This window comes from Cyanistes caeruleus, chromosome 3, assembly GCF_971803275.1.
Source record: "Cyanistes caeruleus chromosome 3, bCyaCae1.hap1.1, whole genome shotgun sequence".
NCBI lineage: Eukaryota > Metazoa > Chordata > Aves > Passeriformes > Paridae > Cyanistes > Cyanistes caeruleus.
In genome coordinates this window covers 15,665,005-15,680,906 of record NC_141703.1, presented here as the reverse complement: position 1 = coordinate 15,680,906, position 15,902 = coordinate 15,665,005, and the positions used below count along the sequence as shown (strand labels likewise).

Sequence of the window (15,902 nt, the reverse complement as noted above, 5' to 3'; positions counted from 1 at the left end):
ACATCATCATAACTATACTTTTTCTATGAGCTGTTAAGAACACCGTATGTAAGCAGCCAGCAGAAGAGAACCTAGAACAACACAATTTTTAGAAGGCACTAGCTGAAAAGCAACTGTTGTGTCAAACAGTATTTGTATTTCTGTGATACAGAACTCATCAATAAAAGAAAGACAGAAAATACTGAGTCTAGGACTTGAACTGCCAGACACACTTCTGAAATCTTGTATCAGTTCCACTGCATAACACCTGCAATGAAACTGTCCTGAACCTGATGTAGGAAGCACTCACAGGTTGAATACCTGTGGCATACAAAATATTCAGCTCACAGCTGAAGACAAATCCATGTGACTCATGCAGGGAGGAGTTTGAGATGGATTTTTTTTGTCTTTGATTTTGTCTGCTACAAAAGACCCTTTGTCCATCCTGAACAACAATAAATTTCAAAGGTATTTTGTCACAAAAGGAATGCAAGACTTCCAAGCAACTGTCGTATTAATTACCACATAGTTATAGAAGCCTTTTTCATAGAGCAATTTCCAAATTGTAACTTCACTAGGAATTTATGACTAAAAAGAGTAAGACTCTCATAATAATGAGCACCTGTCTAACAAACGGAATGATCAACTCCATTCACATTCACAAGCTACCAACAAATGAATATTCTCTAAATCCTTGCATCTGTAAAAGAGCAAAGCTTTTAACTGAACCTAGACATACAAAACCACTAGTAGACTTACCATTTATCATAAAGCTAACATTTCAGGCCAAATAACATGACTTATTCATGCTAATTCTTACACTGAAGTCTATGAGATTATTTGCATGGGCTACCCTTACTTTGGCCTTCAAATAATCTAATCTAATATTCCACTGAAAACAAAAAACTCAAGTGTAGTGGTCAGTTTTAAAGCTAAACTGAATTTCCCAAGGCCAGTGATCATATTACATAATAAGAACTAAAAATGGTCCAAATTTAACAAGAGTTATTCTCTCATGAACTCCCAAACTTTCTCAATCTGCCAACACTCTACAGTTACTAGTGGAAGACCTGACTAAAAGCACTCACAGCACAAAAACTGTATAAACTGAGTAATTAACTTGAGAATGAGAATTTAGTCCTTCATCTCGCTCCAACTGGCCCTAATCTGAGCCAACTTCTGCTAATGTATTAGAAACAGAAGTTTAACATTAAATTTGGAAGGCACTGAAGAAAAAAAGAACATCCTGACAAACTCCATTTGATCTACAGAATTACCTCAGGATACTAAAATAATATTACTAAAGATACCAAAAACACTAGTCCACTTGGTACCATAGTAGAAATGACATAACGTTATCTTACAGTGTAAGTAGAAAATTTTGTGGCCCCAATTTGTATCTGAGCAAATTTTGTTTATGTGCAATTTCTTTCCTGCATCCTCTTTCACAGAATTCCACTTCAGTAGAGATTTGTCTTCATCATTAAATTACAAATGTGCTTCCTCAGTGAAGACAAGTACTTGGAGATCCTCCTAAGCAAAGACATGTTTTTTGTTCTTTAGTTTAATTCAACAAACACACTACTGGTCACCTAGCAGAGGAACAACTTTTGCTTGTTTTCCCCATGGAAACGGTTACAAAAGTCTGCTTTCCACTCGGGAACACCCTTAAGGTTGACAGCTTAAGAAGAGTAGTATCAGCTTGTGTATCTTCTAAGTGATGATGTATACTGTTAGCCTATGCAAGCAAAAGGGAGGAACACGTTCTGAGTAGACACATAAACACCAGATTTACTTTTTCAGTACAAGTGACAGAACTGAAGACACAACTAATTTGCTTTGGGATTGGCATCTCTTAGATCTGGAGGTTGTAAACTCTATTTTAGCTCATGTTGAGCTAAACACACCTTCATCATTACTCTGATTTGAGCAGGAAGGTTGGCCCAGATGATCCACTATGGTTCATCTCAGCTTTACCAATTCTGTGATTTCATCTAAGTTGAAACCAGCCTAGGCTTGCAAAATCACACATTTTATTTGCTGGATAAGCGCACCTTGAACTAGCTTACAAACATTTATCCCGTTTCCACAAAAATCAATGCAAGAAAATAACATAGTAAAAGCAAGAGTTCAGTACTGTTACAAATACTAACCATGAATGACAAAACCTATAAATTTCCAAAGCAAAAATAAATTCAGTCAAGAAAGGATGCTTCCAGTACACAGCAAACACGACAAAAACAACCCCAGACAAAACCCCCGACCGAAATAATTATTGTTGACAGAAGGTAACTCTGAAGACATCACTTTTAGCGACACGGGTTTCCTTGCAGGATGTATGCGAAAGAAGCAGGGGAAACTTTTAAGCTGATATTTTTTGCACCCGTTCCCACAGCAAACGGGTGCCAGAGCAAACCCCGAGCCGGTCTAGCAATACTGTCCCAACGGGACACTACCCTGTCTCTTCGTCTAAACCGCGTTTAAACCCCACCAACGACTCTACCAAAATCAGTCAATTTTTCGGCCAATTTAAACACGTTACTAAATGCTTTCTCGCCGTTGACAGATTAAGCGTTTCAGCTGGAAAGCTGACGGAGAGCTTTCCACCAGCAGCAGCGAGCTGTACCTGCTGAGCAGCGCGGCGCTGCTCAGGACGAATCCCGGCCGCGCTGCCCGCAGCCCCTCACGGCGGCCTCGGCCCACACCGGCCGGGCGCGAGTCCCAACGGGCCCGGCCCCGCCCTCGGGACCTCCCCCTCAGCCCCCCAGGCCGGGCGGGCCCCGCCGGGCCCCTCCAAGGGAGGACCCGTGACTAAGCGGGAGCCGCGGGACTTGCCCACGGAGGTCGGAGCTCCCTGACCCGCGCTCCTCCGCCCACCACCGCCGCCCCCGCGGGACCCCCCCACCCTACCCTCGCTAGTCCCTCCGGGAAGAGTCGGCGGGAAAGCCCATCCCAAGGGAGCCGCGCACCTCTGCCGCCCGGCCCCGCAGAGCCGCTCACCTCCACCCGGCTCAGGGTGACTCCCATCCCCGCAGCCGCCGCGCTGCCGGTCCCTCCCGCCCTCGGGAGCCCCCTGCCTCCGGCCGCCTCTGCTCCCGCGAGCCCGCAGCCACTCACCTGGCGCCGGGCGGCCGCCCGTCCCGTCCGTCCTGTCCCGTCCGTCCCGTCCCGTCCCGTCCCGTCCCGCCTGTCCCGTACCGGCCCCCCGCGCCGCGTCGCTCGCTCAGCACTGGACACAGCAGGCGCTCCGGCGGCCCCGGCAGCCGGGACAGCCGCTGGACGAGGGGCGGAGGCAGTCGAGGGAGGTGCTGCGAAAAGCCGAGGGAAGCCCGCTCCCGGCGGGCCCCTCCCGCCCGGCGGCCCCGCGGGTGCGGGCGCGGTCCCGGGCGCTGCGGCAGCGCAGGGGCGTGAGGCCGGCGCGGCGGGGGCAGCGAGCAGTGCCGGCTGCGCTCGAACAAGGTTTGGGGACACTCGGTGGCTGCATACAGCCAGCTCGGGGGAGGGAATTAGCACTGCGAATAAACGGCTTCACATTCCTTGGTGGGCAACGTGTTCAGGGTTAAGCCAGCCTTCTCTCTTGTAAAGTTTACTTCACCTTTAAAACAGACTTAACTACATTAATCCCCAGTGTTAACATAGAATTTGCACATTTAGCAGCCTTCATTGCATTTGAATGGGATTCATACCTACAGTCCCTTCAGATTAATGGTAGTGTAAATGATCACTATCACGACAGCAGAAAACTGAAGCTGTGGCTCTCCCACTTTTCAATTCGTTGGAATGAAGCAAATTTCCTTCTGAAAAGGCAGGATTTTCAATGATTCATTTTATACCAAATGTTTAGGAATTGCTCTTTGCATGTCGGCTGGAGGTTTGGTACCTAGGCACGGCTAAAAGGAGAAAGAAGCCTGGCTGCAGGGCATAGCTGAAGAAAGCACATCCGGGGGAAAGGCTGGAGCTTTAGGAGACAACTCTTGTCAGTGTTACTGAGAAGAAAAGACAGGGACAAATTCTAGTAACTCTAAAGACAGCAGGTCTTCCTAGGATACGAGGTGTGATGACGCCACACGATGAATATAGTTTTGTAGAGAAATACTTGCAGAGAAGGAATGGGGGTAAGATGAAGAGGCTTGTTTCATTTTGCTTAGATCAGTGGTGTCTTTGGGTACTTTGGAGCTGGCATCTAGAAGAACACAAGGCCGGTGCTTTTGCAATTCCTCACATAGGAAACAAAACCAGGAAGCATTTGTTTCTCTGCCTTGCTTAGTGGAATATCTTTCACTTCCTCAAAGGCTTAAGGACCATAAAATCTGTTCTCTTTCTAGTTTAAATCACCTGTGAGAATTATAACTATTTCTCTTCCGATATGGATTCATGAGATCAATGAGGAAGAAAAGAAAAATTGTCATAAAGTTAGTACTAAGGGTGTGATGCATAAGAATATAATTTGTCTATGAAAAGACTTGTCTAATGATTCTACATAAGTGCTCTTTTGACAAATCCACAGTGTGCTTTACCAATGTGGCTTAGTGATGTCTCCTCAGAAGGGCTATAAGGCTCAAGGAGGCTGGAAACTGAAGCCCAGCTTACACCTGGACACCTTACCTATCGGTAGTGCAGGATTGGGAAGCTTTCTGTGTTACTTGTTGTGTGAATAGTTACTGGTGTACAGATAAATGGAAGTCTGTCTATCCAACACCTCTGTCAAATGATACAATGCTGTGGGTAAAAATCAGCCAGTTGCTGAATTTTCAAGCACTGAAATGTAATTGCAGACAGTTTTTTTACTTCAAAATACTTATTCTTTTTCCACTCAGACCAAGGTACTTTACTAGGAGAAATTACTGTGCAATTTACAAAAGGAAAACTCTGAATTTATATTTCTGTTTATTTAAACTTTCTATTGCATACAGCTGGGTGGTGTCCAGTAACACACAGAGAAACTAAAGCAAATTGATTTGTTATGACCTAAAAACTAAGTAAAGAACTTAATTCCCAGTGGGTTTGTATTGCTCTGCTTGGCTGCCGTCTACGCCATCTATACAGCTCTAGGACTACACTGGATCTGGGCAGTGTTGCATGGAAGCCAAAGGCAAACTCCTATGCACTTACCAAGAAAACACAGACTTGAGGAACAAGCATGGATAATTGAGTAACAAAGAACTTTTCAATCCTACTAGTTTTGTCATGTTTCTGAGAAAACACAAAAAAAAAAAAAAAGTTACATTAATTCAGATTGCTCAATGCCTCCTTTATTGTGCTTGTGCAATACTGAACACTGGTTTAGTAGGAACAGCAGGTGATAAATGCAGGTTTAAGAAAATGATACTTCCTTGAAGAGAAGGAGTCTAATCTTCCCTCCACAAACAAAAGGATCATATGAAAACCTCTTAAATATTTTTTTTTTTTTTTTTTAATTGGGAAGACTCTCCAGAAAATGGGAGCACAGATACCATAAACTGCTATTGATATCCAGTCTTGCCATGCATTCTCCTGGTGGGACAATACTGGATTTCAAGGGTTTAACAACTGAAGCATTTTATTTTCACCTGTGTTCAACAAGATTGAATGTAGAAACCCCAACAATAATTCCAACAAAGTCAGTGACTAAATTCCCATTAACTTCATCTTAACCAGAATTTCACATTATTCTTTCTAAATGGCTTGGGATTTATTACTACTACTACTACTACTACTACTACTACTACTACTACTACTACTTCTACTACAAACTCTAGTCTTTCTCTATATTTGCGTATGTATACATCTTTCCTAGGGCAATAAGACATTACTGTGACATGTTGTATTAATTTCCTGTTTATAACTTACATATCCAAACAGAATTACTTCTAATTATATAATTCACGTCTTAGTAGGAAAAAAACATATGTAACTGACAAGAGAAAGAGGAGAGGGGAAGTAGTGGGAGAAGGTCTGTTTCCCCTTTCATTTATTCTGTGAAGGTTTGAAGCTGTTGTTTCACAAAGATGCTTGACAGGACCTCACTATTTCTTAGTGGGCAGGATTGGGAGGATTGGGATTTGCCATGTGATGTGTACATGGTCGACCCCAGAGAGCATAAATTTAGAAGACTGACTATTTCAATAAATCACATTAATATAATACCTTTTATGTCAAATCTAATTGCAAAAGAGAGAATTTCCATGGCTCTAGATTTTGTGGGATTCTATCTTCTTCTCTACCATGTGATACATTTCTGTGAACTCCAGAAATTGATAAGGTACAAAAAGCAGTTAAAATGGTTACACTTCTCTGTTTCATATATAAATATACTCCTTCCTGAAAATAACTCCTGTTCTATAATATCATGTACTAGTTGTCAGTCACATAAATTACAGATCTTGAGGTAAAAAATTTGTTAGGGGTTTTAACTGATGGTAGTACTGGAGATTAAATGAAGTTATCTATGAGTCCTTTGGTCTATTTTCTGCTTTCAGAGACATAAACAACAAGTGAGCAATTTCAGGATAAAGAAGTGATATGAACTTGCTGTGATGCTGAAAGGATTTAAATGTATCAAGGGAGGAGGATATAAAGCCTAATCTTAAAACTGCACATTAGGCACAAAGTTGAGAGTTTGATTTGTGCAAAACAGCGGCCTATCATAAAAATTTGTGCCTGAACAATAATCTGTATCTTACAAAAGAGCCCTTGGAGTAGATACACCTATCTAATATTCTAATAGAATAACTACTTATTAATATTCTTTTGTCAGAAAGTAGCATATAGGTGTGGGTACCATGAGCACAGTATTTGCTGAATGTTAGCTGAGCCAATATATAAAAGAAATCTCTTAGATATATAATCATTAAATAAGGAGGTTTAATCTATCCAGCTGTGATTTTACATATGTTGTCAAATACTAAGAACAAAACCCAGGGTAAGATTTCTTCTTGCCTGTAGTAGTTTCTTAATAAAAAAAGAAATATGTAGTATCTTCCTTACTGAAGCTCCAGGAAGGGTTTTAAAATAGTAATAATAAAAACAACTGTGTCTCTGTGATTAACTTCTAACTCACCAATGAAATATGCATTTCACTACTTGTATCATTAGTGATGAAAAGTGATAGTTATGTTCACCATGTTATTTGGCACTCCTGAAATCCATGTTGCAGGCTGTCCTGCTTGCAAACACGCAGCCATGTCCTGTCAGACTGTATTCCAGCTAAGTGTCCCCATTGCATTTACATTCCAAAACAGGATAAACAGCGAGGCAATTTGTTAGGTATTGAGGCCAAAGGAGAAATGTTTGATACTGTTTTCTTTAACAAAATTTCATATATGTTACATGACAAGTGAATGATTGTACACAGCACTAGGATGAGTATTCTGTTCTGTTGTGTGACCAGGCCTTCATTACTTCTCCCTCTGCAAATGTTCTCATGCAGCACTCCGTTCTGTGGAATTGAAAGCCTTCATTATTACCTGCTGGACTAAGAGATGAACAGAGCACAAACTAAAATGCAAGAAATGTCATTTAAACATAAAAAAAAAAAAATGTATTTTATGGTGAGAGTCATTGAACACTGAAGCAGGTTGCTCAGAGAGTTGTGGAGTCTCTACCCTTGGAGATGTTCAGAAGTCCAGATATGGTCCTGGGCAACTGCTGCAGAAGCCCTTGCTCTGAGCAAGAGTTTGGACTGGACTATCCCCAGAGGTCCCCTCCAGCCTCAGCTGGTCTGTCACACTGTGAGAAGAACTTCTGCTAACACTCTGCTTTCCCTTAGAATAAAATACACCCTTGGCCAAGCAAAGGGCAATGATCCTCAAATTGTAAAAAATTTGAGGGTGATGAAAGTCTCACATACCCAAAGGCCCAGACCAAGGTGCTAATCAACATTATGGGAAACTACAAGGAAGGGTTGCCAAGGAAAGCAATTCTGAGGAGAACACCTGGAAAGGACAATTAAACCTTTCAATTCTCTATTTATGGCACTCACTCTCTTTAAATTGTACTGACATTTATATTTCCATTAAATAAACATTTTAAAGGAGTTGTAACTTGTCCATAAAAAGTAAGTCTCTGTGGATCTTGGCAGGCAAATTCTCATTCTGGGAACATTTCACATTTTTGCTTTTCTTTTTTTAAAACTTATTTTGCAAAAAAAGCTCTGTTAACCTCTGAAAATTGACACTGATTCTAATGGTTCCACATGAAATGCTCTTGTGTAGTAAGACTTTTATCATAGCATGAACTGTTAAAATAAAGCCAAGGAAGTTACTATACCCCTGTTGATTCTTACATCTGTGTAACTGGTAAAGCAACAGAGAAGGGCCTTTTTTTTTATCACAGAACACTTTTCCATTGTATGGTCTGCAATGTGTATCTTTCACGTACTAGGGAAAGGATTTTAGCTTTCATGCCAAGTCCTTTCACCCCTGACAGCACTTTTTTTTTTCTTCTTTTCCTGAGAGGAAAATTTGTGTTCATAGTTGTCCTAACTCTGTTCTTGGCTTTGCTATATCTTTTAAACAAAGTATGTATATCTCAGCTGCAAAATAAGAGATGGATGATGTAAAGGCAGAGTAAAATGTAAGATGCCATCATGTTTTGAGAAAGGCAATCTGCTTTTGGTGTATCAAAGGAGAGATTTCCTTCTCCAGTTTAACTCTGTAATTTGCTCCCTTGCATTGCAGTGTTTTACTGCCCATTTTACTGTGAGCGGCTGAATCAGGGAGTTTGGGGAGACCTTTGGAAACTGTTCCAGTACTTCTCAAGGACCATTCTGCTGAAGTTTCAACTTCCTTTTCAACCTTGTCCGTTTTTCAATCTTTTGCTAGTTTTGCTTTCCTCTCTAGGAAGAGAGGAAAGTCATTCTTAAAAGGTCGGCTAATCCACTCTGCCTTAGGTTTTACACCAGCATAAATCTGTTTAACAAAGTTTGTTTTTAATCATACTAAAATGCTTGGGAGGAAAAACAGAGTTTGAAAAACTTTTTTCAGAAGAGACCTTCCTCCTTGCTCTGCCAGGGGTACAGGAGTATATACACATGGAGGTCACAAACCTGACTGGTGTTCTGCAGGTGATTAAGACAAAGGAAGCATCTAATCATCCAAACACTTCCGTGCCTGTAGACTGTGCAGTAAATGATTTCTGAGTTGAAGACTAGAATTTCAAATACTATTAAGTGACAGCTTCTGGGACTTGCTGCACAGGCAATATGCAGCTAGACAACCTACTAGAAGCTGACTGTTTCAACAAGCCTTGCATGTGGTAGGAGGCAGATACTCTGCAGGGTAGGAGCCATCACATAACATATGGCTTATCTTCACCTGGGATGTATTGAAAACACTAGTATGTCTGATGGAAAGGGACAGAAAAATGGTGGACAGCAATTAGATTGTTCATCTTCTTTGAGATAATATTCAACCTTTTTCTGTATATATCTGTTGTTTGATACTAAAACTATTTTTAGTTAGTCTTTTAAAATGTTAACAGTGATACTAACATGTGGTGGTGCCATAAATCTTTGTCTAAGTGTACCACAGAAGTTTTAATAAACCTCAGCACTGCCATTAGTAGTGATTTAATTGACATTCTGAATGTCTGTGCAGAAAATCCACTTCTAACTAGGTAATATAATTATCAATATTAAATATTAAACAAACTTTAATTGAGATTTAAAAGAAGAGCATGAAGCCTCAAGTGCCAAAAAATTAATGTTTCTTTTTGTCTCCTATGCCTGTCTCATCAAATAGTTTGGAATGTATTTTTATAAGTTATGAGTCTTTCATAAAACTTGTTTTTATTTTTTTAAAAACAGCTTTTCCTACTGGAGTTACTCAATTGAAAAAACATGTTTTTATAATAGAAGTATTACATTTTGTGTCATTGGGTAACCTTGTTTTGCCAGGGTTACCTTTCTGTAGTCCCTAAACTTATCTGGGAGGTTTATTTTGGGGAGGGGAGTTGTTTCCTTAGTGTTTTTGGGGGTTTTTTGTGAATTATCTTTTATCACTTCCAGATTTAGGATGACTCTGCCACAAATTTGGATGTTACATAATTTTCTAAGACATATTAACTCCAATATTAAATTAAAATTTATCAGGGTCCTGAATGTTTATTTTATTCAGTGTAAACAGATCCCAAGTAATAGCATCTGTACTTCAAGTATAGTTCATTCCTGTTCAAAAGGTCTGAAGAAAGTCTACACACTGTTTTGGGGACTTAGTTATTATTTGAGTGATTAATAGGTGCTGTGGAAATCTTCTGAACATAGATGAAATACAATCTTTGTCTTTTGGATGTCAGATTGGACTTAGTCCTGTCCTTTGGAAAGACCATAACTTTCTTTTTAGGATATTTTCTGTGTGATAAATTATTTTCTTTTAATTATCTCGTCCTTTGGTCACTGTACTGATTATATGTTAATTTTTGCAAAGACACAAATTGCCCATTACTAATGTTATCAGAAATTTGTCCTGCCTTTCAGTAAAGACCCTATAGTGGTCCTTTCTATCTCCAGCAAAGTATTGAGCAGGGACTTCTTAATTCCAATTTTTATTAATCTCTTTGCCAAAGAATCACTAAGGTCTTAAGAGGAGTTTTATTTAGTACTGTTTTTTTCAGAAAGGTATATTTAAATGGAAATGGGTTGGAGATGCAGCTGATTCTGCTGGACTTTTGGGTCAGAAAATGATCACGGCCATGGCCACAAAAGCAAATAAACAAATAAAAGGGACAAAAGACAACTATGTTACATGTCTGAAAATAATATTGCCAAACAAGTCAATGACCAGCTGAGATCATCACATCTGCTGACACCTAGAAGTTGCTTCAGTAAGATGCAATATTGCTGAGCTTGGCATAAGGAAAGCTGCTTGAAGCAGACCAGGATGGATCTAACAATGGCCCTCAGTTCTCCAAGAATACTGTGGAATAAAAGCATAGTATAATAAAAAATATGCAAGAATATGGATGTCTGAATTCATACAGTAGAATCTATTTTTTTTTTTTCTCAGTAGTTGTGTTAGGTCTTACATTTCCAATTATTTTTAAATTCATTGCACACTGATATTCATATATGGTCTTTGGGGACCACATATGACATTTCAAGAAGTCTGGTCGTGGCAGTTTTCAACAGGTAGTATAAGGACTAACCTTATACCTCCTGATGACTTCAGAAAAATTGTATTTGCAGTCTTTGGGCAATGCAGTTTTGGGTACTTTGCATCTCTTTTATCTTCTAAATTTTTACTTAGCCACCAGCTAAGAAACCAGCTGCAGTTTCTTTGTTTGATGGTATGTACATTTTTCATTTTATTCAATGATTTAGTACATTAAAATATTAACCCATAGAAATATTTTAATTACAAAATAGTCATATTAAGTTAATAGTTCATTCTTTAAAATATTGACTCAGCTTTATGATATCTTCAAAGACTTGTCTTCAAGGTTTGTCTTTCATGGTATTAAAATATTTTAAGCTGAAAAAATTGGTTGCAAATGTATGACATTTGTGAAGTAATTTCTGGAATTTCTTGGTTCCAGAGATTGTATCAGGCATAGGAAGTGTAAGAATGATTAAAGTCACTAAAGACAAGATAAACCAGAAGTTACAGAGAACATTTGGCATGTGTTTCTCTCTGTCCCATCTGCATAGTTCTCAAGTTCCATATTTTGCAGCACTGTGGAACAAGAACATTGTCTGAGCTGCGCTAAAAACGTTAAAGAAGTGGCAGTATATTGTAAAGGAAAGCAGTTATTGTTGCTTACAAAACGGAACAGAAACTATCCTAGAGCACGTGGTGGGTTGGCTTCCTCCAACTGCCAGGCATCCACCCAGCTGCTCTCTCATTCCCCCTCCACAGCAGGACAGGAGGAGAAAATACCATGGAAAAATCCATGGTCAAGATAAAGGCAAAGACATCAGTTACCAATTACTATCATAGGCAAAACAGACTCAACTTGAGCTGGGAAAATTCAGTTTATTGCCAAGTAACATTGAGTTGGATGGTGAGAAACAAAGGAAAAAATTGAAATATCTTCCGTCCACCCCCTGTTTTTCCCAGGCTCAAACTCGCTTCTTCATTCCTGACTCCTCTCCATTTTCCCCACAAGTACTGCTGGGAATGAGGCATGGGGCTCATGGGCAGTTCAGGACAGTTCAGGACGCTGCTGCATCCTCCTCACAATTTTCCTTGCTCCAGTGTGGGTCCTCTACTTGGGCTACAGTCCTTCAGGATAAACCTGCTCCAACATGGGTCCACCAAAGGAGGCAGTTCCCATCAGAACCCGCTCCAGTGTGGGCTTCCTACAGACTGCTGTGGATATTCCTGCCTGCAGAGGCGGCAGTGTGGGTATCTGCTGCACCGTGACATTCTCCATGGGCTACAGGGGCACGCTGCCTCACCATGATCTTCCAGGGGCTGCAGGGCAATCAGCAGCGCTTCAGCACCTGGAACACCTCCTCTCCTCCTTTTTTGCAGTCCTTTGCTGCCTGCAGAGCTGTTTGTCTCACTGGTTTTCCTCATTCCTCACACTTCTGTGTGGCCCTTTCTTACACACTTTTCCCCAGAAGTGCCACCACATTTCCTGTGGGGCTCAGCCTTGCCCTGTCTGGGTTGGTTGGAGCTGTCTGGAACTGTCAGGGTCTGGTATGGGGCAGTCTGCTCCTCACATGGGCCATCCACAGCCCCCTTTGCCACTAAAACCTCTCCACCAACACACAAGGCATTGCATTAAAGTTCAGTGTTGCTTTTCTGTGGTAAATCAGAGTCTTCTGAGCCCTGTGGAGTTAAGTTGTGTCAGTTTGAGAACAGCTTTGAATGAGCACAGACCCCCAGAAGTCCTCTAGTGAGAGACTGACACTTTGAAGTACAGACTGTCTCCCAGTGCCACAAGATGTTGCTGACACAACAGATTTATTTATGGCTCGTGCAGCAGTTGCGCACTGCACTGGTAATGAAATTCCACCATTGACTAATGAAGTATTTTCACAAATTACCTAAGTTAAAAAAGCATGATTTGCACATCATAACTTGATTATTTTGCCAAGAAAATATGTCAAATTCCTGAAGTTACACTTTGTATGAAGAAAATGGTCCTCTATTTTACACGGAGCCATAAAAAAAATGGACATTTTGCTTCAAAGCTGATAAAAATGTGTATCTCAATTTAGTCAGCTGTCTCTAATTCAATTTACTTTAAATATGCTCACACTTCAAATTTCTTTATGCATACTGATTCTCCAATGTTCTGTTAAATATATAATTGTGGCCTGAAAGACACAGCTATAGAAATATAAAGATGTTGTAAGAATAGAGGAAAAGTGGATTCTTTAGGGCCTGGTAAGTCATCCTGCTAATCCTGGTAGCAGATGTTTCAGTTCTGTCTTCATGTTATCGTGATGTTCCTCGTGGGACAAAAGGAGACTTCAAGGCTTCCTGTATGACTGGAATTTATTTTCACAGTTGATAGCTGGAAACCAAAAATCTTGAAAGTGCTTATGTGAAGATACAAATAACATAATAACATAAAACCAGGAAAGTAATTTGCTGGATTATTTTCCTGACTTGGTTTTCAATACCATAACTCTTGACTTGTAAATATCTCTCCACTTATAATGTATATTTATATATTATATAGTATATAATACATAATTAATATATGATAATGCGATAAAAAACTAAATGTCTCCAGCAGTCTAAAGAATATGCTTTTAATGTCTGTTTCTCCTCTCAGTTTGCTTTTTGTAAAAATGTAAATTTATCCTGAGTTGCAACCATGAAACATGTATCACTCCTCGTGTGAGCTATACACAGTATTTAATATCTATATGAATTTTTGCTTATCTTTCAACCATGTGTGTATGTGAATAATAAATTACAATCATTACAATGTGATTAAAAATCCATTTTGGCTTTAATTATTTAGCACCATAAAAGCAGAAATTCATCAACTTTTTCTGAAATGTAAAAATAAAGTTAGTTTGATTACATATGTAGCCAACACTGTATTCGCCAAACTTGAATTAAGAAGTACCCTTGAGTGATTGTTCTCAGCAAGTAATTTTTCTGAAAACATTTACTTTAGTATGCAAAGTACTTTTCAATTTACTTTTGAATTCTTTTCAGTTATTATATATGAAGTCACTATGATTCAAAAGAAGTAAAAGGGAGTGTCTGATTGTTGAGTAATGGTATTTAGTTTGTTTGGACAAATCCATTGTCCTTGCAGCAGTTTTAAGTATTGCTGGTGAAAGAAGGAAGTCAATTCATCTGCCTGTTATCACTGCATGGGCTAAACATCCAAGTCTTCACTAGCTGAGATCCACTGAATTCTCATATCCTCACTGACTTCATTGTCAGAGTAAAATGGATTACCATGCCAAATATTTACATGCACTGATACTTTCAGGTACACTATTAACAGAGAGCTTAAAGGCCAGTGCAGGAAAATGAAAATTAAAGCCTTATGGATCTCAGTAAAGTATTTAACTGTTCATGGTTCATTTTGCTTTCAGGTAAAACAGGTATGTGATGCTCAGCCCTTTGTTGAGCAAATCAGGGCATGATTCTTCTCAAATGCTGAAGCAAATCTGTCATGACACTTATGTGATGTTATGCTCATCCCTCTTCATCCTCTTCCACTGAAAAACAAGCTAAAGGTTTGGAATTTGCAACAGACATGAATGAGTGAAAGCTTTTTCATAGCTGCTGGTTTCTTGCAGGCTCTAGATATTTTCCAATATTTTCTTGTTCTCTTCAAGGAAGAGGCAATGGCTACTCTCTGCAGTCCATAACAGAGGTTATAGCATGGGTATAGTAAGTGATTTTATCAGCATTATTAGGAACTACTCTGATCAAACAATTTTAATTTGAAAGATGCTTACATTTCCTTATAATTTGCAACCCCAGTGTATTTTACTCTGTCCTGGAAACATGAAAAATATTCCCTTGTATTCTGTTTGTGTACACATTGATAACCAAACACCATCTGAGCTTCAACCGCTCTGTGCCTCAGTCAGGCCCCACAGTTTTTGGCTGACTGCAGTTTGGAGAAGAGGATGAAGCATTTCCTGGAGTAGCATAAATACCCTTTTGACGCACATAGTTTTCAGAAATTTTGTTGGAGATTGAATTACAACATTTTGAATTGCAAGCAAAATGGGTGGAGCTGGGATAGGAATAAAGATGACCTGATTTCTTTCTAGTGACTTGCAAACAGTAGATGAATGTATCTTGGCATTATTCAAAGTGTAGGAGAGAAAATCACTTTTTGACTCTGGCAGGTTCAGACATCTCATAACAGAGACACAGGAGAGCAAAAAGCTGAATGAGAAGCATCCCAAGTTACTTCCTGGACATAAAGAGATGTGGGCAATGTTGTACCTACAGGTCTTGTTGCTGTGAATTTATTTCAGTTTGGGAGGAGAAAAGTACAATGAAATATGTCCCAATGTCAAATCACCAGAGAAAACACTGAAAGGATGATTCTCACTCCTCAGACAATGAGCTACAGGGAAGCAGGATTTACAGAAAATTCACAAGGCTAACAGAGAAATCATTTGTCCTGTCTTCTAGCCCTGTATTTGGGTGCAAGAGAATTATTCTTCACTTATAAAGTGTATTTCTGAGTGAACAAACTCAGTTTTCCTACAAAAAAAAAAAAATGCTCTTTGTTCATTAAAAATCTGCTGCTATCTTATGCCAAAATTTGTCATAGATTGAGTCAGAAGTTTGGCAGCTCTCTCTGATCTGTCCCCCTGAATATTCTCTCCATTGTTAAATTATTTGAGCAATAATGAAACATAGAGCTGGGAGCTAATACTGCTGCTTTCAACAACACTTTGAGAATCGGAGATAATGGCATTTTTACAGATGACTGAATAAATGAGGATTAATAAAGACATAGCTGTGAGGATTAAATAATTGAAAATCTCAACTGAATGGAGAAACTGT

At 39.6% G+C, this 15,902-nt stretch overlaps 1 protein-coding gene across 11 annotated transcripts in view; it reads right to left on the bottom strand.

Annotated features, from left to right (window-relative positions):
• ADGRG2 (adhesion G protein-coupled receptor G2) overlaps positions 1-3,383 on the bottom strand; it is a 56,517-nt gene extending 53,134 nt beyond the window's left edge. For 4 of the 11 annotated variants that reach the window (XM_023918451.2, XM_023918452.2, XM_086879974.1 and 1 more), the window contains exon 1: positions 2,606-2,715. The gene's annotated coding sequence lies outside the window, so the exon portion shown is untranslated. Of the gene's footprint in view, positions 1-2,605; positions 2,718-2,979 lie in introns of those variants that run through there. The other 7 variants (XM_086879972.1, XM_086879975.1, XM_086879969.1 and 4 more) reach the window with 6 other exon arrangements.
• Between the last annotated feature and the right edge of the window lie 12,519 nt (positions 3,384-15,902).